This window comes from Polypterus senegalus, chromosome 5 (assembly GCF_016835505.1).
Source record: "Polypterus senegalus isolate Bchr_013 chromosome 5, ASM1683550v1, whole genome shotgun sequence".
Lineage (NCBI taxonomy): Eukaryota > Metazoa > Chordata > Cladistia > Polypteriformes > Polypteridae > Polypterus > Polypterus senegalus.
This window is the reverse complement of record NC_053158.1, coordinates 145,620,878-145,645,758: the sequence shown is the minus strand read 5'-3', so window position 1 is coordinate 145,645,758 and position 24,881 is coordinate 145,620,878. Positions and strand designations below refer to the sequence as shown.

Here is a 24,881-nt window from a genome sequence, read left to right as displayed (position 1 = left end):
ATAACATTTTAAAAAGTAATCATGAGCACATCCGATTATATAAAAGAGGCACAGAGTCAGCTTTCTAATACCACTTATTACTGCAAACTACAGTAGGACCCCACTGATGTTTACATGAAAGAACTGAAGAAATTGTTAAGCAATTTATCTGTTAACATCAAGGTCCACATCAGCAGTTGAATCCCTGAGGATCCAAAAGTGGGATACTTCTACATGATCCCCAAAAATCCATAAAGATGGGAACACAGGAAGGCCAATAATCTCAGAAATTGGCACACTGATGGAAAATATTTCAGGATGGGTTGAAAGCATTCTCAAAACCCTTGCCAGAACTACACCCAGCCATGTACAGGGCACTACCACCTCCTTAAAAAAATTGCTACCCTAGACACCATCTCTGAGGGAGCCTTCCTTGTTACAATGGATGTGAAGGCATTATACACAAACATTCCCCATGATGATGGAACTATGGCCTGTCGGACGTACCTGCAACAACATGGCTTAAAAACAGAGCCAGTGATACAATTGATAAAATTCATATTAACTCACAATGTGTTTTCTTTTGGTCAGGACATTTACTTACAACTAACGGGAACTGCAATGGGATGTCGCAAACTTATTCATGGCAAGATCAGAACAGCACTTCTTGTCAACATGTGCGATACAACCAATGCTTTACCTTTGCTACATAGATGACATTCTTATAATCTGGACTGCAAGCGAAAAAGACCTTTTTTGCTTCCATAGGAATCACCATTCATTCCAGCCCAACATAAAACTTTAATTATTCACAAACAGAAATCAGCTTTCTGGACACTACCATTCACATAAAGGACGCTACCCTTATCACCTCTTTTTTTACAAACCAACAGACAGACGGACATATCTAAGAAATGACAGTTTCCACCCAAAGCATATATGAAACTCCATCATCTACAACCAAGCAATATGTTATAATTGTATTCGCTCAGATCCAATGGATTGGGACACACAACTACAGAAACTCAGGACAGACTTCATCAAACAAGGATACACTCCCAAATCAACAGACCTATAAATCAGGAGAGCTACAGCTATACCCAGAGAAATCCTTCTGGAATACAAAGGCGCAGAAACCAAGAACCAGGTCCCACTAGTTGTAATTTATCATCCACATCTAGAAACACTTCGCAAAATTATGAAAGAGATTCAACCCATGGTACAGAAAGACAATAAACTGAAGGATATACTCCCAGAACCTCCCCTCCTTGCATACAGACAACCACCAAACCTCAAACAACTGATTGTCTGAAACTCTATGTGTGGCTCAGCAGCAAGTGGCACATCTCCCTGCCAACAGAACAGGTGTGGCACCTGTGCACATATCTACACGACATATCAAGTAGTTATACCACATTGCCAGCAGGAGCATAAAATAAAGGGTTTGTTCACATACAAATCTGCTAATGTGGTCTACCTATCATGTGCATAAGGTGCCCCAACTCTGGACTGTATGTAGGGGAAACTGGCCAGACACTGTGCCAGCGAATGAACTCACACAGATTTCATATTAATCAGAACAGTATTGATCTTCTGGTGGCAGCACAGTTTAACAGTAATGGCCACAGCATAAAGGATTTGAGGGTCACTGTGCTTATGGGTAATTTCAAGACCCAACAGGGGCGGAGAGAATGGGAATACAAACTATGCTTAAATTCAACACTTTACAAAATGGTCTGAATAGAGACAAGAGTTTTACGACTAGATATGTGGACTAACAGACTGAGTGACCAGCTGACTACATCAGAAGCCTATCTTACAGACAATGCACTCCAAAAAAAAAAACCTTACTGGACGTTCTCTAGAGATGGTTATCTTATCTCTACATTTTATTAGTTCATTGTTCTTTTCTTTCAGGGTTAGTTCATCTAAGGTTTATTAATTTCACTAACATTTGAACAAAAAGGTTGTCAAGATGAAAGAAAAAAAATCACTTTGCTGTCCCAATATAAACTAGATTATTTTTCAGTTTCTTTGTTACACCTTGCCTGATGAAGGGGCCTTAGCTGCCTTGAAAGCTTGCATTTGTAATCTATTTAGTTAGCCAATAAAAGTTGTCACTTCACCCTACTTTCTCATGTACCTAGGGACCAAAAAGAAGATGTGAGCAGTTTGGGCTGAAAATGATGTTCATTGTGATTAGTAAACCTCATGCTGTACAAATAAAGCGTTCAGACCAATATCAAATAAGTATGGAGATACTGGCATCTTCCATAGTGTAAGACGATGCTGAGATAAAGCATAACAGCTTTAACAAGCATTGGAAATAACGAGTACTGTAAAGTTCACTGTACATATCTTAGATGTAATAAAATACAATAATATTCATCACTTAGGTTCAAAGTAATCAAAGAAAAATTAACTCAGAATTCACTTTTTTGTTTGTAACTGACAAGCACCCAATTACAGAAACAGTGCTTTAGAAAATGATGAAACACTCATTAAGGTTTGCGGCTCCCAGGAACAACCCTCCTGTATCTGTTTGGGTGAATTGTCTGTGTTTACAATACATTCACACTTTAGGGCCCGCATGACTTATTATACAGTACTTTAAGTTTCAACTTAACTTCCCCTTTTACTGGGATTGTAACAATGTGATAATGCTGCCATGAAAGCTTGACACAGAACCTATTTCTCTGCTGCCTTAAATATGCCCCACTTTTTTTCCATATGCACATCTTTGTAATTTCATAAAGTAACAATTTTATTTCTACCTTTCCAGTATGTACATTCTTGTAAAATGTGTGAGGTCTACTTCTTGTCATCCCAGGATATTCTCTCATATTGTTTATTTATATTTGCTGTTTTAAATTGTATCGTACTGACAGTAATTATATGTACTGTATATGTGTTTATTCAGAAAAGCACGGTCTTCAGAAAACTAAAACGAGGTTGAAAGAAATAAACTTATTTTATACAATATTTGTAACACTTGTCTATTAATGCACATTGTCACATTAATCAGCTAGAGTGTTCTCTTCAAGAGACTCCAAAAACGTACTTAAAAAGCTGTTCACATTTAAAACTTAACATTTTCAAATCCGTTCATTCCAATGAATTATGCGACTTCCAGGTGTGAAGAAATGTAAACGAAGTGTGTCCCGTGTCGACGAACCTCTTTTCTAATTTAAAATTACTATTTAAGGTGTGAATACATACAAATAATTGTCTTATATCCTCTTAATTATTTCAGATACTTAAACTTACAGTGTAATGTATCTACAACGAACAAAAGCAGCTTTTGCCATTGCCTGTTTCTGTATTCTCTGACGTGAAGTTTATACTTGAACGTGTGGGAGGCACCAAACTCGAGACGTATTAAAAGAGGGCGGGGTCACACGTATAACTGCGCCCCACGGTTAAACACGCCCCATTCTATCGCTGCAACTTGCAGCTGTGGGCGTCGTAAGTATTGTTGACTATTGTCTCCCTCTGCTGGCAACGATGTTTATTTTTACAGCCGTGGTAAGTGAGAAAATTTGACTTTGAAATTGAAACTTCACATTCCCTGAAACGCATCCATAAGTTATAGATAACAAATTCATTAAAAGTTATTTTTCGGTTACAAATTGCACCTAAGCGACCAATGTGAAAAAGACTCGATTAAATAAGAAGCTTTGCGATCCGCTTTGATATCATCTAAAGCAGCGGTTTTTGATTCAATCGACTTCTATTTTTAACTGCGCTCCTAGCCCGAGTATGCAAGTAAGTGTTTACTAGCGCCTGTGTTGTTTGGTCAATGAAGAAATTACAAAGCCAAGATTGGAAAATTGCATGTGTGTGTGTTATATAGGATTAATTTAGTGTGTGCATGTGTGTTTTAACTTGGTTTTTAAAACTATCATCATCAGAACTATTTTCAATCTGCTTGTCCAAGTATTCTGGTTATTTAATTCATTATTCACTAATGAGCACGTCAGGGAGTCTGATGATAATGGCAGCTGCATTTGTTGTTTGGCTGTCTGCGCTGCTCGTTATTTGAAATTACTAAGATAAAATTTGGGGATCAAACAGTGTTAAGACAATTGCATTACTAGGAAAGCAACAAAAAAGAGTTAAGCGTGTAAAGCTATTGCAAAAACAAATTAAAACATGACTTATAAATCTAAAAATCATACTGATGTGCTTTTCTGAATACAGAAAGGGTAGCAAATTAAATGAGATTGACTAGAGACAACATGAGACCATTAGGGGGGAAAAAACCCTGCAGCCACATGGGGTCCCCAGGACTGAGTTTGAGATCCGCTGTTCTAAAATAATTTTGTAAAGTTGATTCGATTCAGCCTATTTATTATACACGATTTGCTCAATATTATTTGTATTATAACGTTTGTTGAAATAAAATACACGTAAGAAACAATAAAACATTCAGGGTATATAGTTTTAAAAGGTACCAGAGTACGGAAGTCTTCACAACTGCCCAGCCTCTTTGGTTCGACTGCTCTACGCTGTGTTCTCCCTGTTGTGGTTCTGGCTGTTGATGTCCGGAGCAATTTGAGAACAATGACCACGCCCGCCACATGATACAATGCAAGGAGTGTCTTCCCATGCTAAATTACGGAAAAGCGAGAAACCTTTCTGCGACACAGTATTTCATTTACAGCAACAACATTTATTTATATAGCATATTTTCATACAAACAAAGTGCTTTTAGATGCATTACTTCTTGTGGACGATTCTAAAACGTGATTGCAACCTTTTAATAACAGAACCTCCCCAATGGTGCAGCAAAGAAATACAAGCTCAACGCGGAACTGCATTTGCTGCATATCTGTCTAGCAGGTAGGGAGGGCAATGCGAAAATGTCTTACAAGACGTTCAAATTAGGCATAATGGGGATTGTTTTAAACATAAGCAGTAAAGTGTCAACAGCTAAACACTGATGAAATTGTTGTTTTCATTAAGAAGAATCAGTATGCCCTGGTAATTTACAGTTCGAATTTGAAACTTCGAAAGCCTGCAAACATTTGCTGTTTCTATTAAACACGTTCAGGTGGAGCCTGCAAGCATCCTAATGTGGGAGCTCTTGTAAGTGGTGTTCTTAGGAACTAATCAGGCATGTTTTGCTACTTCTTCCCACGGCGGTTTAATTTATGCTTAATAATTTAGGTGTGGGTGCATTTGATTCTGCATTTGGAAAAATAGCATGAAAATATTTTTCACAGTATACGAGCAAGTTGATCAGAATATCTAAACACCATATTACCAAGAGTACATTACATTTTACCACCCCAGCATATAAACGACCTCATAAGGCCACTGAGACCGCTGACGTTTATGTGCGTCAGGTAACTCCTAGAGTTATGTACAGTGCTATGCATGATTTAACCTAATGTTTCAAATCCAGGTCAGAGTCACTCAGCGTCTACTGCTTGTCCTGGTAATACAGGGCACACTCATGCATGTAACCACACTCATCGAACCAATTTAGAAACGCCAGTTATTTAAACTTAAATTGTAAGTTCTTCACATTAAAGTGATTTCTTCTCAATACTGTGGGAATGCTCAGAGATCAGGTTAATGACCTGAAGAGTCCAGGACTCTTTATGCAAACTCTCAAATGATCATCCTCTTGTTATAAATAAAAGGAGTTTTAAAGTCACTTCTTGTTAAAAAAAAAAAAAAAACAAACAAACTACCTATTATGAAAAATGTGACATGGTGGTGCAGTGGTCAGTACTACTGCCTTACAATTCCAGAAGATTGGAATTTAATGCTAACCAGGGTTATTGTCTTTGCCAAGTATGGATGCTCTCCTAATGTTTTTGCAGGCTGCTCTCTAGGTATTCCAGATTCTTCCCACATCTCAAAGACATGGTTTAAGTCAACCGGCGACTCTAAATTGGTCTGTCGTTAGTGAGTATTGGTGTATGTGAACATGTGTTATGTGAACGCACTGGACATCCAGTCTTCTGTTGGTTATCACTTTATTTCCAATGTTGCCAGTCTGCTTTATTGATCTTATAATCCTTCTCTTCATTAGTATGTACTATATGAATCTTTAAAGTTGTAAGTGTATGTAAATAATGCACAATTATGTGCATTTGATTTTGGGAAGCTGGTCTCTATCATTTTTATTACTTTTTGTTTTGTGTACAAAGAACTTTTAAAGGCAGCCTTTTCATTCATTGTTAGAATTGCCCTCTATGCTATTTAATGGGCAGTCGGTGGTACACATGTTAACACAGCTGTCTCACAGACATTGGAAACTTGAACCCCAGCCAAGTCACAGACTACAAGGAGTTTGCTCATGCTCCCTGAAATCTTTTTCCTCCTGTTTACCAACTTTTTCACTCACATTCTAAAGATGAGCATATTAGGTAAGTTGGCAGCTCCAAATTTTTCCAATAAAAGTAGCAATAGGAGTGTGCGAAAGTGAGTTCATAAGCTTATATCCAATCCAGAGATGTTGTTTGCCTTGTGCCTTATACTGCTGGTATAAGGTCCAGCTCAACCTCCCACTCCCTGAAACCTGAAACTGGCTTAACTGCATTCAGTGAATGCACTGAGGTTGTAGAGGCATGTCTTGTTTCTTTGTAAATATCAAGCCTTTTGATGCAGCAATGATGGAAACATTAAGAGAGACACTGGTTATTCTAACAACATAACCTCAAAAAACATGTAAACGTTTTAGTATTTAAAAGTACATATATTTGACATTTACATTAAAATGTAGTTTTATAAAAATTGATGGACTGAAATTTTTTTAAATATCATTCAAGAAAATTAATATTCTTTATTTAAACATTCGGTGCCTGGTTATTTTGCATCCTAAGCCAAGTTTAGTAGTGCGCCAATCAGCTGCTTAGTAGATACCCGTTTGGCTGGGGTTTCCCCACCCCCTTATGATCCGCGCCCTAAAAGAATGCATAATTTGTGGCCTTGATGCCATAGTTACAGAATTGTAGGCTGAAATGTTACATTTTGCTTTCCAAAAATATTCAGTACTTTGTGAGGCATTTCCTGTGACTAATCCATTTCGCAATACTTCTTTGTAGCACATTTCACAGTAATTCTGCTTTTAACCCAAAGGCGGTTCAACTTATACCATAGTATTAGGCAATAATAATATTAGGAAGCAATTTAGGGTGCTGGCAATTTAAGGATAACTTTAAAAACACAGCTTTAAGTATATAAAACATAACAGGAAGGTAATAGAAACTTCTTGGTTGATTGTGACCAGCTTGATCACAATCTGACGTGTGACAACTTGGATAAAACTAGAAATTCATAAACAATTTTACTCAGAGGTCTTTAATCTCTCATGTCCCCAAATATGCGCAGGTGGCAACTACAAATTGGTTGCATGTGAGGGAGTATGTGTGCATGAGTGGGCCCTGCAACAGAGTGGGGCCACATCCAGGGAGGATTTCTGCATTGTGCCTGATGTTGCAGCTGGCTTCCTGCAACCCTGAAATGTAATTAACAGACCTAACAATGTCATGTGATGTTCTCCTAATTTACCTTTAAAAACTGGATACACAATACAAGTACAGCTTTGAATATATTATGGTTATAATTTTTCATATTTGTCTAGTAAATGTAGTTTTTTGTTTTTCAGCTTAATACAAGTTTGTAATGTAATCCAAAATCTGAAATGTATCAAGACCCACCAAATGGTTTTAAAGAAGATTTTCTAAGCAGATTCCTCCATGGGTGAAAAACTGCATGGAGTGATATATCATGTATGTGTGTGTATATATAAATATATTGTCACACATGAGCAAAGAATGTGTCTCACTGTTATGGGTCCTGGTTCCCACTGGGAGAATGCAAGGTGTGTTAGACTGTCATTAAAACAATTTCCATTTTCCCTAGAATGGATGGAAAAATTCCTGAAGGATGACTGATGTAATTTTGGCTGAGAGGTCTTCCTTTTCCACCACATAGTCTATCAACTTCATGACCAGAAACACAGGAAGTCAGCATACATGGTCAGACCTATTTTGGAAAAGAATGGCGCTTCTTTATCTTTCTACATAGAACATTAAACAAGGTGTCCTGCTGGAGCACCAACTCTTTTTCTCTTATCTTTTCCCTTTTTACTATATACTGTATATTAATATATTATGTCAAGCTTTGGTCACAAAGTTGCACAGGAGAACACAGAAGGGTTTCCAAGGAGTAGAAGCTTTATTGCAGTTCTGGCAGATACAAATACTACAATCTTTTAGAAGTGGCCTGGCCACACTTGGAACAGCTGTCAAAAGTGACACCTCAACCCCGATTCCTGGTCAAAAGAACACAAAGTCTTCTTCTTCAAGGGGGTACAGCGGCTCGGAAGCAGCGACCGGAGCAGAAGAAGTCTGGGGGAGAGAGGACAGGAGAGTGAGACATCAGGATGGCCGCGGCTTAGTCTTTTGAATTGTTGAAGACCCTTGCTCAGTGAGCAAGCAAGCCTGCAGCTGATCCCTCAAAGAGGAGATGTAAGAGTGTATCTGTTTCCCATTGGAAAAACTGTTTAAGAGGGAGTTTCTGAAGAGTGTCCAGGTTCCCCTGTGGCAGTGGTCACAATATATATACTTTCCAACCACTTTATTAGGTATACCTTGCTAGTACTGGGTTGGACCCCCCTTTTGACTTCAGAACTGCTGTCATTCTTCATGGCATCCTGTAGATTCAACAAGGTGCTGGAAACATCCCTTAGTGATTTTGGTACATATGGACATGATAGCATCACACAGCTGTGACAGATTTGTCAGCTGCACATCCATGATGAGAATCTCGCATTCCACCTCATCCCAAAGGTGCACGATTAGATTGAGGTCTGGTGACTGTGGAGGCCATTTGAGTACAGTTTACTCATTGTTATGTTGAAGAAATCGGTTTGAGAAGATCTAAGCTTTGTAGCATGGCACATTATCCTGCTAAAAGTAGCCATCAGAAGGTGGGTACACTGCAGTCATAAATGGATTATCATGGTCAACAGCAGCAGAATGTAGGATGTGGCATTTAAACAATGCTCAGTTGATATTAAGGGACCTAAGGCATGCCAAGAAAATATCCCTCACACCATTGCACCACCACCACCAGTGTGAACCGTTGATACAAGGCAGGATGGGTCCATGCTTTCATGTCATTGATGCCAAATTCTGACCCTACCATTTGAATGTGATGGCAGAAATCAAGACTCCTTTGACTAGGCAATATTTTTCCAATATTCTGCTGTCCAATTTTCTGTTCTTAGCTGACAGGAGTGGTACCCGGTGTGATCTCCTGCTCTTGTAGCCCATATTCTTCTTCGATATGTTGTGCATTCAGAGATGCTCTTCTGCGTAGCACAACTCTAATGAGTGGTTATTTGAGTTACTGCTGCCTTTCTATCAGCTCGAACCAGTCTGGCCATTCTCCTTTGGCATCAACAAGGCATTTTAATCCCGAGAACTGCCGCTCACTGGATATTTTCCCTTTTTTGGACCATTCTCTGTAAACACTAGAAATGGTTGTGCATGAAAATTTTATCCAATTTTTTGATTTTATCCAATTTCAAATAGTACAGAACATCAGTTACCCACTGACTTATAAAAGGTGGGTTGGGATTTTTCAGTTACACAAGATATGTCTACATGCTAGTAGTGTAGTATAGGCGATTACAATCAATTTGCTCTTTTCCACTTTATGCCCACCCTTGAGTACACCAAATAGAGCTGTTAATAGGTTACAAATGATTATGACACCAAGGCTGTTTGATAAGAATTCAAACATTTTTGTTCAAAATGATGTTAACTTGGTACACTTCCAGAATATTTGACTCAGTGAAGCTGGAGATAGATTGCAAAGCTCGCAGTTGGATCTTGCCTGGATACATTTTGGACAATTTTAAGTGAGATAAATATTATTTTGGAAACATTTTAAGCTTAATTATTGAAAGTTTGAATACTAGAGTGTATTCTGTGCATGGGTGCCTTCCACTCCTTTCTGAGATGTTAATTGAAAGATCCTTTTCCCACCTTACACTAGGATCTTTGAATGGAAGAGACTTGGAGATGTTTTTATATATTGTTGAGATGCTTTCTGAGTCTGCAAGACTGATCATTATTTGTTCAAGAATAAAATTGGGCAGGTTTATTTTTGCAAAATTTCTGATATGAAAGTACTAGAATAATTGTGTTACTTGGTAGTTAAATTTGAAGCATAATTGTTCATAAAATGCAAAAACATTATCTATTTGCAGTTCTCTAAGTGTTTTACTGCCAGACGGTTTGCAGAAATTAAAAACTGCGCAAGTTTGAGAAGGTTGTTAAAGGTGATTATCGTGTAGAGGAGCAACAGATAAAAGCCACTCTGCCGTGAAATAGATCTCGCATTAGTTCCTTATTCTGAATAATTAATGGACAATTGGATTATTGGTATATTGACAATAATTTGTATTTACTGGGGCACAAAATAGGGCATTTAAAGAAGAGATTTCTGGACTGATATAAAGTAATTTCATCCATACGCATGTATCTGGGCTAAAATCTAATTTGTACAATGTGGTGAATAGGCAGTCCCATTTGATTCTTTTACAGGCTTTTTCTGCATCCAAAGATGATAAGCTCTCTGGTTTGTTAGATTTTATGGGTGAGTATATTACATTAAACAGATGCTGGTCATGGCTGTCCATCAATCCAACGATGACGCTGTCCATCCATTTGTACATCTACGTCACTTCCAGTCTTTTGTGTACACTGGTGGGAGAGTAGGCTAATTTGGGGAAAGGTAGGTTAGGCAGCCCAATGGGCAAGGGAAATACTCCCCAGGCACAGTGTGTTGGTTTCAATGGTGATGTCTTGCATTCCCTTCTCGTCTTTGTGATAGATAATTGTTGTTCGAACTGATGGACTCTTTTAATTAATGTTCCTCTCCAGAGTGGGAAAAACAAATGTACAGGTTTAAATCGCATACAAGTAGCTGCAGCTGCAACAGTGCCTTCTTCATTTATATCCAGAAAAATCCTTGTGAGTCACCTCTGACACATACAGTATACACCTTCAGCACTGGAAATTACACTCAGGTTACAATCACTGGCGTGAAAGACATTTCTCATACCCATACTAGACAGATCTTTTCTTAAGTAGTAAGAGTGACAGCAAGAAGGGTGCTTGGCGTGACATCTGGACAGAGGAAGGAGGAAAAGGAAACCTGGTGGTGGAATGGGGTAGTACAGGAGAGTATACAGAGGAAGAGGATGACGAAGAAGTGGGATAGTCATTTAGATACAGAATAAGACAAGAGTACAAGGCGATAAGGCTCAAGGTGAAGAGAGAGGTGGCAAAGACTAAAGAAAAGGCGTATGATGAGTTGTATGAGAGGCTGGACACTAAGGAGGGAGAAAAGGATCTGTACTGACTGGCTAGACAGAGGGACCAAGCTGGGAAAAATGTGCAGCAGGTTAAGGTGATAAAGGATAAAGATGGAAACATACTCACATGTGAGTAGGGTGTGTTGAGTAGATGAAAAGAGTAATTTAAAAGGCTGATTAATAAAGAGAATGAGAGCGAGAGAGAGAAGGTTGGATGATGTGGAGATATTAAATCAGGAAGTGCAATGGATTAACAAGGAGGAAGTAAGGATAGCTATGAAAAGGATGAAAAATGGAAATGTCATTGGTCCAGATGATATAACTGTGGAAGCATGCAGGTGTTTAGGAGAGATGGCAGTGGACCAGATTGTTTAATGGAAGCTTGAAAAGTGAGAGGATGCTTGAGGAGTGGAGAAGAATTGTGCTGGTACCAATGTTTAAGAATAAGGGGGATATGCAGAGCTGTAGTAACTACAGGGGGAGAAAATGTATGAGCCACAGCATGAAGTTATGGGAAAGAGTAGTTGGAGCTAAGTTAAGAAGGGAGGTGATGATAGCAGCAGTATGGTTTCATGCCAGGAAAGAGCACTATAGATGCAATGTTTCCTCTGTGTGTGTTGATGGAGAAGTATACAGAAGCCCAGAAGGAGTTGCATTGTGTCTTTGCGGACCTGGAGAAAGTATATGACCGGGTGCCTCGAGAGGAGTTGTGGTATTGTATGAGGAAGTCGGGAGTGGCAGAGAAGTATGTAAGAGTTGTACAGGATATGTTACGAGGGAAGTGTAACAGTGGTGAGAACTGCAGTAGTAGTGACGGATACATTCAGCGTGTAGGTGGGATCGGCTCTGAGCTCTTTCTTATTTGCAATGGTGATAGACAGGTTCACAGACGAGATTAGACAGGAGTCCCCATGAACTATAATGTTTGCTGATGACATTGTGATCTGTAGCGAGAGTAGGGAGCAGGTTGAGGAGACCCTGGAGAGTTGGAGGTTTACTCTAGATAGGAGAGGAATGAAGGTCTATAAGAACAAGACAGAATACATGTGTGTGAATGAGAATGATGTGGTGGGCTGGCGCCCTGCGAGGGTTTGTTTCCTGCCTTGTACCCTGTGTTGGCTGGGATTGGCTCCAGCAGACCCCCGTGACCCTTTAATTAGGATATAGTGGGTTGGATAATGGATGGATGGATGGAATGAGAGGGAGGTCAGGGGAATGGTGAGCAGAGTTGGTGAAGGTGCATGAGTTGAAATACTTGACATCAACAATTCAGAGTAACAGGGATTGTGGAAGAGGTGAAAAAGAGAGTGCAGGCAGGGTGGAATGGGTGGAGAAGAGTGTCAGGAGTGATTTGTGACAGACAGGTATCAGCAAGAGTGAAAGGGAAGGTCTACAGGACAGTAGTGAGACCAGCTATGTTATATGGGTTGGAGACAGTGGCACTGACCAGAAAGCAGGAGACAGAGCTGGAGGTGGCAGAGTTAAAGATGTTAAGATTTGCACTGGGTGGGATAAGGATGGACAGGATTAGAAACAAGTACATTAGAGGGTCAGCTTAGGTTGGAAGGTTGGGAGACAAAGTCAGAGAGTTGAGATTGTTTTGGTTTGGACATGTGCAGAGGAGAGATGCTGGGTATATTGGGGAAAGGGTGTTAACGATAGAGCTGCCAGGATAGAGGAAAAGAGGAAGGCCTACGAGAAGGTTTATGGATGTGGTGAGAGAGGACATGCAGGTGGGGGGTGTAACAGAGCAAGATGCAGAAGACAGGATGATATGGAAGAAGATGATCTGCTGTGGCAACCCCTAACAGGAGCACCTGGAAGATGAAGAAGAAGGTCCACTACATAAGATTTTCATAAGTAAGTTTTTTTTTTTCAATCTTGAAGAGGGGAAAACACATTACACCTATGTACCACTGCAATACACTTGCAAAGTTAATTTTAATTTCACACTTGTTTAAACATCTTAATGCTGCACTACACTCTAACTACCACTTGGCTCTTGGACTTTTTCTTCAATAACAAGAAAAGCACAGGCAGCTGTAAAGTGTGTATCGAGAGAATTATACCTGAACACTCCCAAGAATACAAAGTATTGTTCAGCTGATAATAAAGTGCCTCCTTTACATGTGTTAAAGTTAGTTTGTGGTTAGACTAGCACTGAAGGCTATTTTAAGGGATATTTTCTCTAATATTAGATTTTTTTTTTCTTTTCCTAATTGTTAGTCTTTATATCTGGAGAAAATAGACTGGCAGCTGTAGATACAGCTAAAATAATACCTTTTTCACAGGGTGTAAGTATTTTGCAAATTGTATGGAACATACAATAAAGATGAGTATGTAATTAAAAAAATATGTGGTTTAGCAGTCCTACAGTGTAGTTTTTGATATTAAGACCACATGTTGATGCAGATCTGTTACCCATGGCACATGAAGCAGGTGCATATACACACTTTCTCCATTTCTGAGTCCTAGCAAGCAGGATATAGAAATTACATCCTCATCAGATTACAAAGTACTTCTTGTATTTTCTGGATGTCCAGGAGGTCAGTCTTCAATGGCATTCCACAAAAAAAGCCTGATCTCCGAAACAGAAATATTTGCAACAATGCTTAGGTTTTGGAAAACATGAGGTGCACCCTACCTACCTTAGAACAACAGAGGCTAATGCAACAGTAATTTACCCCAGAGAGCTAAGAAAAACACTTGTAATTTAGCTGAAAATAGTTTATGCATTTCATGTTGTAGAATATTTTATAATACAGTGGTTCCACATACTTTGAACTTAATTCTTTTCAGGAGACAGTTTGAACTCTGAATTGTCTGAAGTCCGAATTCGTTTTCCCCATTAGAAATAATGAAAAGTGAATGAATCTGTTTACAGACCTTAAACAGTACCACCGATCCATCCATGATCCAACCCACTATATCTTAACACAGGGTCACGGGGGTCTGCTGGAGCCAATCCCAGCCAACACAGGGTGCAAGGCAGGAACTAACCCGGGCAGGGCGCCAGCCCACTGCAGTTAAACAATAGCCATTCCAATAAATATAAACAGCAAGTACACATAATTTAAGGTAACAAATAACACAATTAAATGCTCTGAATAATAAATTAAAACCTGAAAACAATAAGTAAAATATGTAAATACAGTACTGTAAAATAAAATTAAAATTGCATTTACTATACCTTACTGAGGAGTGTGATGTCCCGTGTGGATGCCATGGTTAATAGATAGGGGTTACATATACATACGTTTCAAATTCCATTATAGCGAATACCCAAGTAATAACATTTTCAGAACAACAAACACTTTTTATAGGCCCAGGTAAATGTTCATACAGTATCATACAATAGTAGGTTTTTCCTTGTCTCCACTTCACTGAGTAGGACTTCCACTTCACGTTTGTAGAAATTCTTGTTTTTATATATGCTTATGCCATTTTCTTTCAACAAAACACTCAGCTGATTATTTGTATTGATTTGCATATTCAAATATGCAAGGTTCTGGGAGGAGACAGGGTGGGTCAGCAGGCGCGTGCACGTGCATTAAATTTCACACTCACTTTATGGAGCAGAAGTGCATGGAAGTTGGCTTACGCACGGTTTTGTGCATCTGAATTTTTTTGTACATATGCATATTTCCACTTTGATCAGTAATCGCTTTAGTGTGAATTCTACTCACTGCATTATACATAAGGCTCCAGGTCAAGTATGGATTAATAGAAGGTATTTGTTTTCTATTATTTTTAAAAGTTAGGTAATTTGATTCTGTTTGTTAGTATAATAATCTACTTTCAAGCTCTTATATTAAAATATATATTTTGTTCAATGTCTAGATAAGAGAAAGAGGTGGTTGTTATGCCTTACTTTTCATCTGCATCTCCACCCAAGAATTAATGTTTTGCCTAATCATTTCTCAAGAAGTGATGAAGTCTACACCTTCTAGGTGGTATAACTTCCTAGTTTCATCAAGGAAATCCTGCATGAAAGTGTTGGTATTTCAATGAGTTATGTGATATATCCATGTGTCAACAAGTAAAATACATTTGATTTAAGAAAACAAACCTTACATGACTTATTTGTAATGGGTAACATATTACTTTCCTGATACCTGTACAGTATTTGCATAAAATAAAATCAATATGTTCTTTTTGGCCTTTCTCTCCGCTTACTTAAAATGTTCTGCAGAATACAAATGCAAATAATTAGGACTTTGAAAGTGACACTAGTATATATATAGGGTATACAGTAATAGTGTAGATTAAAAACAAAAATGAAACAGGTAAACAAACCAAAACATCAAATGCTGCTGTAGGCAAACACATAAATAGTCAAAGACAATATAAGAATAACTTTATATAGTAAGAAGAAGGTGGAGAGAGTAGGAGCTATTCCATGAAGCTCAAAAATTGGCTTAGTAATTCTTGCTCCAATAAGCCTCATCTCACAAATGTGGCTTAGCCAGTTCCACGAACCCCATGTGTTTCTAGTTAACTCAAGACGGGTGTAGGTAATCAACGGTTATGTGTGCATTGGTGACATTTAACGAGTTCTAACAAATGACTGTGGAGAACATCTGTCATTATTCAAAAAGTACTGAGGAGAGTATAACATCTACAGATTTAACACCATTGCAAGACTCATTTGTTACTGACACATTAAGCCAGAAAACAGAAGGCTACACAAATATGCACAATGTTTTACTTCATTATCTAAAATATGACTTCCCTGCTTTAGGAAAATTGGTGTATATGAAGAATCTGGAATGATTGTCAAATGCATCTAATTTTCAACACAGTCATTACAAGTCCACTTCACTGCAGCCCGTGGCACGGGGAGGGCCTGGACATTGGTGACACACAAATCCCAGTCTTGGTTATTTTCACAGATGATGCTACTGCATTTAGATTCTTTCCTCACTGTGGCTCGACCTGTAGGCTGCAGTAAAATACAGATATAATATATAGATGCCTCCTTCACTTCATCCAGATGCATGAACGGAGCCACCATCTTGAAGTGGTCGGCTTCTCATTTTAAAGGACCATTAGGTGCATCAATTTTACCTGTGACTTTCACAGAATACCACAAAACTGTACAGCCTGTAAATGCAAGAGGAGGAGGAACCTGCAGACAAGGCAGAAAGGGTCACTTTTCACAACTGTGTGTACGTTAATTTTATTACAAGTCTGTATTTTCTGTTTTTGTATGTCTCTTACCAGTAATCCCTGGAATAGCTGTCAGACTGAAAACAAAGGCAAAAACAGCGATATACTTGAAATTGAATAAAAGTACTGCATTCATGGCTAAATATTATTTAAAGATTTGTTGTCTGTTGTGTGGACATAAATAACATTTTATTTTCAGATTCTAATACAGCTGTGCTCTGGTTTTTAGAGCTATCACATATATTTACATATTATCATTCATTTTTGGACACACATTTTTGTTTCAAGGGTTTTTAATACTTAGGAGGCTGGAAGGGACTGGTATTAAAACTACCTACCCAAAATTTAAAGTTGATCATTGGTCATTTTTATGTCATTCAGTATTAGCTGTTACAATATACTGTAATGACCCAGGAGTGTGAGAGATCAGGAATGGACTTTGCTATTTGGACAATGTTGATGGTAGTTAGCCCTTCTTCAGCAGCTACACCCAGTACTGTAATAAACAGCTGCTCCTCCACATTGCAAAGGTCTTCTGTGGCTCCAGATTCTCTTAGCTGTGTCATCCCTATGCCTACACATAGCTACTGCTGGCCTTATCTATATCCACGCATCTAAGGTCACAAGAAACCAGTCTGCCTCCCTTGACCCAAGGCCAGATTCCACAAACAAGACTCACTAGTAGTGACACATTCAGACTGGTGGACTTAGGAGCATTTGGTCAGGAGCAGAGAGGTGCACCTGAAGTGAACAGCCCCTTTAAAGTTCTCAGGAACTGCTTTTATGGTCAGCTTCTTCAGTTAGCCTTATCCTTTCAAAGAGCCCTGATTATGGTGTCCAATAGGAACACACATCAAAATGTCTATGCAACGTGCCTCATCCCTGTAACAAAGCACTACTAACTCTTCACATACACTCACATGCCGGTCCATGCTAGCAAGTGTGCAATGTTCCTTCCTATCCACTACTTAGTAGCTTTCTAACCTAGTCCTGGGCCCTTTCACTTTGTCCTGGTAACAATTTAAGCTCCCTCCTTAAATGTGGCAGACTAACACCTATATCATGGTCCCAGTTTATCTTGAGGCATGTGTGTGCGAATGTAAAGCCTATAAGCCTCATGCACACTTTTTGTGAACCTCAAGCAAAGCATGTCTTCATGCCACCATGGAACTGCTATCAGTGAAGTGTATCCCCATTTCTACAGGCAAATGCACTCTTAACTATTTGCAAAGTGTCTCTGTCTAAATTAACTTTTTATGCTTCCTTGTGGAGTGGTTTCCTCCTTAAAGAAAAAAATCAAAGTAAAATGTTCATACCACATGGTAAATTTATTATTTCCCTTTTGTTGTCACAAATATGCATGGAACGCATGTTTTCTTTTATTGCAAAACAAAGAGGACATATTTAGTAAGTTTTTATGTTTTTCTTTTCTTTTTTTTATTATATTTTTATTCATTTTATTGCAATCCATACAAATCAATCAAGTTTTTACAAAAAGAAAAACTGAGTTAAGGACAAATCGATCCCCAGCCCTGAGAGACAGTTCAAGGCAAACGGTGTGAAATTTAAAGCTTGTAAACATACCTAAATTAATAAATTCTCTGTGCTTTATGAGCTTATTTTAAAATATTACTGATTAGATCCTGCCATGTTTTTAAAAAAATCTGTACAGATCCTCTAACTGAGTATTTGATTTTTTCCAATTTCAAATAGTATAACACATCGGTTTCCCACTGACTTGAAAGAGGAGAGTTTGGGTTCTTCCAGTTTATCAGAATAAGTCTGCGTGCCAAAAGTGTAGTAAATGCAATCACAGTTTGTTTGTCTTTCTCCACTTTAAACCCATTTGGAAGAACCCCAAACACAGCTGTTAATGGGTTAGGAGGGATTGTGAGACCAAGGCTGTCTGAAAGGTAATTCAAAATTTTGGTTCAGAATAATGTTAATTTGGAGCAGGCCCAGAACATGTGACCTAGTGAGGATGGGACTTGGTTGCAGCGTTCGCAGGTTGGATCATGCCCTGGAAACATTTTGGAGAGTTTTAGACAAGACAGATGTACTCGATATATAATTTTGAGTTGTATAATTGTATGCTTTGCGCATATGGAGATCGAATGAATTCCCTGCATTGCTACTTTCCACTTTTTCTGATATATTCTGATATATTAATTGAGAGATCTTTTTCCCAGTGTCCTCTTGGATCTTTGAAAGGGAGGGATTGTAAAATGATTTTATATATTGTAGAGATTGTGTCTATGTCCTTGAGACTGAGCAATATTTTTTCCAGCATGGATGGTTCTGTTTAACAAAGTTCCTGATTTGAAGATAGTGAAAGAAATGTGTAGCTGGAATGTTAAATTTGGAATGTAATTGTTCATAGGATGCAAAGACGTTGTCTATATAAAGATCTCTAAGCAAGTTAATTCCAAAGTTTTTCCAAATATTAAAGGTGCCACAGATAGAAGCTTTTCCGTCTTAAAATGCTTTCTACATTGATTCCATATTCTAAGTGAATGAAGCACAATTGGGTATTTAGTATGTTGCCGATAACGTGTGTTTATAGGAGCACAGAGCAGGGAATATAAAGAAATACTACAGGATTTTACTTCTATTGTGGACCAAGCCTGTGTATGTTCTTCTATTTGTGTCCAGGTTCTTATCGCCTGTATATTTGCTGCCCAGTAATAAAACTGAAAGTTAGGTAGAGCCATGCCGCCTTCTGCCTTTTGTCTTTGTAGGGTCGCTCTTTGGATGCGTGGATGTTTTGAATTCCAAATAAATAAAGTTATTGATGAATCTAATTGCTTAAAGAATGATTTATTAATGTATATTGGAATGTTTTGGAATAAAAAAGGGAGCTTAGGAAGAATGTTCATCTTAACAGTGTTAATTCTTCCAGCAAGTGTGAGATGAAGGGTTGACCATCTATGCAAGTCTTGCTTAATTTTTTCCATGCAGACGGCAAAATTTTGTTGATAAAGAGCTTTATGTTTACTTGTGATTTTTACCTCTAGGTATTTAAACTGTTCTGCAATGATAAAAGGGAGGGTATCTAATCTAATATTATATGCTTGAGAATTCACTGGGAAGAGTACACTTTTATTCAGATTAATTCTGAGACCAGAGATCTAGTAATTAAGCACAATAAGCACAATAAAACATAAACAGATAGCGCCCTAGTAATAATGAGAATATATGATGATAAAAACCCATATTTTAAACAAATAGATCAGACAGTAGATTATTAATCCTTGCCATATCATTAACGGCCATGACTCACTATTATGTATCAGAATAGTCCCGGGATCAGCTTTCTTAATTCCTTTTCTGCTTCTTCCTTGGTAGGGAAGACATAGAATTGACCCTGCAATTCCACTTTCAGTTTGGCTGGATACAAGAGGCTGTATTTGACATTGGCTTGCCGTAACCGCTGTTTAATGTTGTAGAAGGCTGCGCGTTTAGTAGCTGTTGCTGGAGAGAAGTCAGGGAAGATACGAATGTGGTTGTTTTCATATATAATCTCTTGCTTGTTTCTGAGGAGTGCCATCACCTCTAGCTTAAATGACAATCTTTCAAAGCGAATAAAAAAAAATCTATGTCTAACGGTATTTGATCCACGTACACGGTAAGCCGCTGCTATCTCAGAATTTGCTTTAAAGTCCTCCCCGATTATTTTAGTAAAGAGTTCACCTGCAAATTTCACAGGGTTTGGACTTTCTTGATTCTCAGGTAGCCCTTCAATTCTGACATTATTCTGCTTCCATCTTCCAAAGCAGCCAGTCTGTCTCTGAGTTTTTTGCATTCGGAGCTGACATTTACTGCTTTTTCTTCAGCACTGGCAGCTAATTTTTCGGCTATTTCAATCGGAGTCGTGAATGTCTCATTGAGATCCTCCAGTTGATCAGTAAGCATGCTCAGTTTAACTGAGTTCTCCTGAATGTGCTCTTCAATTTTACCCAGCACCTCTCGCAGCTCCAGTTGCAGCTCCTGTCGCAGTCTTTCATTTGCCTTTACCCTTGCTTTCTCATTTGCCTTCTCGCTTTTCTTTATCTCTTGCATGATCTCAGCATCACCTTCAGTTCAGACAGTTCAATTGTGCTTTCTTGCACCGTAAGTGAAGCGGCAGGCTCTATTGTAGCCGGTGTCCCCGCTGTTCCTGGCTTGCATGGAGTAATTGAAATCGCAGACTGCAAGGCCTTTTCCAGTTTCAGGTGATCTTCTCCAATCGGCGAGCTATCGAGACCTGCTTTACTCACACTCGTACATTCGCTCCCCATTTCGCTCTTAGCTGGCAACGATGTGGCGGACCGTGGTCATTTGATCGAGGTCAGTCTCTGAAAGGCCGTATCTTGAACTAGGGCTTATGTTTTTATTTTCTGTTGGAACCCCCTGCCTCATAGGTTCCATTGTAAAACACCAGGGGCCTCATGTATAATGGCGTGCGTAGAATTTGCACTATAACATGACGTGAGCACAAAAGCCGAAATTTGCTTACGCACAGAAAAATCCAGATGCAGGAATTTGTGCATACTTCAACTTCTGCGTTCTTCCGTTCCATAAATCTAGGTCAGCGTGAAAAGTAACGCTCGCGCATGCGCCTTATGTCCTGCCCCAACTCCTGCCAGAATTACACCTCTTTGAATATGTAAATCAATATAAATCGCCCTTAAGCTCAGCCTTCTGTGAAAAGACATTGGGAAAAGTACGGGGGAAAATATAAGAATTTCAGCGAATACCAAGTGGAGGCAAAGAAAAAGCATACTATTTGCTTATTTAAACCGTGGTATAATCAACAAAATGAAGTTGATCGAGTGACATAGCGTGTTGGAGAAACTAGAAAGCTCACGTTCACAAAGTCGCACAGTGCCGGAAATAAAAAAGAAGTTGTCAGATATCAAAGTCGCCGTGAAAAGGTGAGTCGTAGCCTGCCATCTGAGTGTCATATGAAAGCTTAATAGGGTACAGAGAAAAAAAAGGCACATAGTGGGGAAAAAGCACGAAATGTCAACTTCAATCTCAAAATTTCCACTTTAATCATGTAGTTTATTTTGTCATTAAAGTAGAACATCATAAACTTCATCTTAAAATCGTTTAATTAACCAGTTTCTTAAATCACATTGTAATTAAAGTAGCACGTTAAATAATTTGTTTTGTATGTGATCTTCTATGTGCTCTATATGTGTGAATCACTACTTGCTTCTTAAACCGGCTCTCTTCCTCCAACTGGACACACAATCCATTACATTCGTGATATTACAGCTCTCTGAATAACTAAAATACTGAGATGTATACGTGATATTTTCATGATGATGGGAGTTCAAGCACGTTATTAAACATGGGTTTCACGGCGCAGTGGTTGTGCGCAACCTTCGATGAAATAATTTATTGCAGCAGTACTCATGGGCGGCTCTAGGCTTGTGGCGGCCCTGGGCAGAAAAAGAATCGGTGGCCCCTTCGCCCACCAATGTCAATATGGTATCTTATGCACGGTGGATGGCCACGTCCGTTGCGGACACTGCATAGCCGCCTCGTGTTAATGACACAAGCGTTTAACTTTTGTCAAAATTTGCCACTGCTTTTTTAGCTGTGTCGTTTTCTCTTTCTGTTTTATCTATACTAATAAAAGGCAAAGCCCTCACTGACTCACTCACTCACTGACTGACTCACTGACTCATCACTAATTCTCCAACTTCCCGTGTAGGTAGAAGGCTGAAATTTGGCAGGCTCATTCCTTACAGCTTCTTTACAAAAGTTGGGCAGGTTTCATTTCGAAATTCTACGCGTAATGGTCATAACTGGAAGCTATTTTACTCCATATACTGTAATGGAGTCGAGTTCGAAAGCCATGGGGGGCGGAGATTCCTGTGACATCATCACGCCTCTCACGTAATCACGTGAACTGACTGTCAACGCAGTACGTAGAAAACCAGGAAGAGCTCCAAAAAGCACTGAAGAAAACATGCATTATATAATTGAGAAGGCAGCGAAACAATAAGAAGCAAGCGAGTGACATATACAACCATATTCATGAGTGCTGCTACTTCGGAAACAAAGCACGGTGTAAACCTAAAGTTTAAATTAAGTTCATAGACAGGCTGCCGCTGGCGTTTGTCATGCCCACGGTAATGCGGGATACAAGTTTAATGAGAGGACGCAGGATATAAACGAGAGTTTTGATCACTTTGTAACTAAGTTAAAATTGCAGGTGAAGGGCTGTGCTTATGCAAATTTCGAGAGACTGTGTTTGTGGGAGATTGACAGTTAAGGCGGGTGGGTGAATCACGTCATCATCTCCCCTCCCATTCACCTCATTTCGCTCTGAGCTGAGCTCCGTAGCTAACGCAGTGTTACAGAAGCGACTTTGTGACGCTGCCACCAAATACTCATAGAAAAATCCACAAGTTAATACACACGCTGTCTCTACAGATTCTACACACTGAATCCTCCAGGCACTACTTACAAAAGGTTACATTGACAATCGTGTTCCGTTATTTTTAAAATGTTTCCTTTTCTTAGCACAAGCACAGCTGAGAAGCTTCGATTCATGTGCTCCATAACACGTTAAAAAATCACGCATTTAATCACACTTTGCATTAAAAGCAAAGGGGAACTTCTGTCAATGCATGATTTCCTGGTACACCGATTACATTGATCAGCGCTTCCCGATTCATTTTACCCTCGCACCCCCTTGGTTTGAGAAGACGTATGAAAAAATATGAGGTTAACACAGAAAAACAGATCACCAATTGAAGCTTTATGAATAATCGATTCACCATCAATAATTGTTTTGGTAAAGCCATACTCAGTATAATCCTCCTTCCATTTTATAATTTTTCCATCACTAGCCATGATTAAATGAATGGTAAAAAAGTAAGAGCGAAGGAAAAGTGACTTATTCAGGCAGGCGACAGCTCAATAGCTCGAATTTGGATATAAGTAGGTTCTATTTAGTCGCCAGAAATATCTTTGTTAGGAATGGAAGTTGAATTTAGTCTTAAAATTTTAATGGTAAAGAAAAATTATGCAATGATGACTAAATTTAACTATATAAAGTCAAAATTTGTATATATAAAGTCATTCCCGAATATATAAAGTCAAAACTTGATTACATAAAGATGGTGTTGGAATATTTCGGAATATATAAAGTAAGAGCTGGAATATATAAAGTCAAAACTTAAATTTAGAAAGTCAGCGTTGGAATATATAAAGTCAGTGCTGGCCAATCCCAACACTGGGAGCAAGGCAGGAACCAATCCTGGGCAGGGCACATGCATCATTTTCAAAACATTAACCGAACAGTGTTTTTTTAATTTATTTTTCTGAATATGCTTTTGTTAACTTAGTTCAGTTCAGAGTCATTTCAATCAATAGATTTTGACTTTCACTATATATATTTAGGAGTGAGTTTATATACTCCGATGTTGACTTTATATAATCAGGAATGACTTTATAAATTCCGATGCTGACTTTATATATTCAGGTTTTGACTTTATATATTCCAGCGCTGACTTTATATGTTCAACTTTTGACTTTATATATTCAGAAACAAGTTTTGACTTTATATATTCAAGTTTTGACTTTATATATTCAGAAAAAAGTTTTGACTTTATGTATACCGACGATGACTTTATATATTCAAGTTTTGACTTTATATATTTGGGAATGACTTTATATATTCAAGTTTTGACTTTATATATTCTGACGCCGACTTTATGTATTCATAAAATCAATGTATTTGCCTGTTTGGCACCCCATAGTATATATGTGTGTGTATATATGTACACATGTATGTATATACACTCACCTAAAGGATTATTAGGAACACCTGTTCAATTTCTCCTTAATGCAATTATCTAATCAACCAATCACATGGCAGTTGCTTCAATACATTTAGGGGTGTGGTCCTGGTCAAGACAATCTCCTGAACTCCAAACTGAATGTCAGAATGGGAAAGAAAGGTGATTTAAGCAATTGTGAGCGTGGCATGGTTGTTGGTGCCAGACGGGCCGGTCTGAGTATTTCACAATCTGCTCAGTTACTGGGATTTTCATGCACAACTATTTCTAGGGTTTACAAAGAATGGTGTGAAAAGGGAAAAACATCCAGTATGCAGCAGTCCTGTGGGCGAAAATGCCTTGTTGATGCTAGAGGTCAGAGAATGGGCCGACTGATTCAAGCTGATAGAAGAGCAACTTTGACTGAAATAACCACTCGTTGCAACCGAGGTATGCAGCAAAGCATTTGTGAAGCCACAACACGCACAACCTTGAGGCGGATGGGCTACAACAGCAGAAGACCCCACCGGGTACCACTCATCTCCACTACAAATAGGAAAAAGAGGCTACAATTTGCATGAGCTCACCAAAATTGGACAGTTGAAGACTGGAAA

General features: G+C 38.7%; 1 protein-coding gene across 2 annotated transcripts in view; it reads right to left on the bottom strand.

Annotated features, from left to right (window-relative positions):
• The window catches only part of LOC120529558 (leukocyte elastase inhibitor-like), an 80,627-nt gene that overhangs the window by 34,105 nt on the left and 21,641 nt on the right, over positions 1–24,881 (bottom strand). The window contains exon 1 of one of the 2 annotated variants that reach the window (XM_039753454.1): positions 4,434–4,544. The exons of the other annotated variant lie outside the window; for it this stretch is intronic. The gene's annotated coding sequence lies outside the window, so the exon portion shown is untranslated. Of the gene's footprint in view, positions 1–4,433; positions 4,545–24,881 lie in introns of those variants that run through there. 2 annotated transcript variants of the gene reach the window in all.